Below are 1129 nucleotides of genomic sequence, written 5' to 3' on the forward strand. Positions count from 1 at the left end.
TTTCCCAGCCTTTTACTTTTAGCCCATGGGTGCTTTGATTGTTCAGACATGCTTCTTGCAGGCAGCAGAATTTTGGGTTCAGTTTTCTAATTCATCTTCCTATTCTGTGCCTCTGAATTGGCACATTTAGTCCATTGACATTGAGAGAGATTGTTGTTTTGGGGATTTGTGCTCTCTTTATGTATAATTTTTATACTTGTGGGGATTGTCTTAGCTTAAAGTATACCTGTTAATTCTTCTTGCAACAAAATTATGGAATGCTTTACAAGTTTGCATGTTATCTCTGTGCAAGGACAATGCTCATCATTGTATCATTTCAATTTTAGTATACGTGTTATCAAACTTAGTAGGAGTTAATTTTTCCATATTTTCCCATATTTTTCTCTTCTTATTACTTTGAGTGTTGTCCTTCCTCACTCCTATGGCAGACAATGATTCCTAATCAAGGAATGTATTTCAAAGCAGCATGAATAAATAGATTTAGAACTTTAATGTCCCAGAAATAAAAATATGGTTTTTATATATTATCATTTTCCATACCCCAGGCATCAGTTTTACAAAATAATTCTTTTGGAAGATGGTATATGAGTTTTTTTAATGTTGTTCCCTGAATCCTTCATTAAGAACATTAAAATAGAGCCTTTTGCTGTTCTCACCTCAGTCCCGTGTACATCTCCAGGAAAAGGTGGATGGTGTTTTCTGCACTTTGACCACCTTGAATGTATGTAGGATTTTTCTCCTGAAGGATGAGGTGAGGATCATATTGATGATTTCATTCCACCTTATTACAAGTTCAACTTGAACGGAAGGTGAGACTCATCAGGCTCCTATAAAGGACAGAACAAAGGGTCTCAGTGAAGTTTAATGGCCAACTCACATTAACAACATAGATGACTCAAAGTAACCTGTGTGCATCTTTGTGTGTAGTGAGTTTCATATCTACTGATAGTGATTCTCAGTCATGAAACATGGGCAAAACAGACCTGTAATTAAAAATCTAGTTCTCTGAGCAGAGTGGGTTCTCTGAGGTGATTGAACAAGTGTGTAGTAATTTATTACTAAGCACATAAGTATTTTGAATGATGTGTACTTTTCGATCTAAAATTAATTCCAAATATGTCTAAAACGA

General features: G+C 35.2%; 1 pseudogene; it reads right to left on the reverse strand.

Annotated features, from left to right (window-relative positions):
* Positions 1-246: 246 nt before the first annotated feature.
* On the reverse strand, positions 247-343 carry LOC130025902 (uncharacterized; annotated as a pseudogene).
* Between the last annotated feature and the right edge of the window lie 786 nt (positions 344-1129).

This window comes from Sorex fumeus, unplaced genomic scaffold (genome assembly GCF_029834395.1).
Source record: "Sorex fumeus unplaced genomic scaffold, SorFum_2.1 ptg000032l, whole genome shotgun sequence".
Lineage (NCBI taxonomy): Eukaryota > Metazoa > Chordata > Mammalia > Eulipotyphla > Soricidae > Sorex > Sorex fumeus.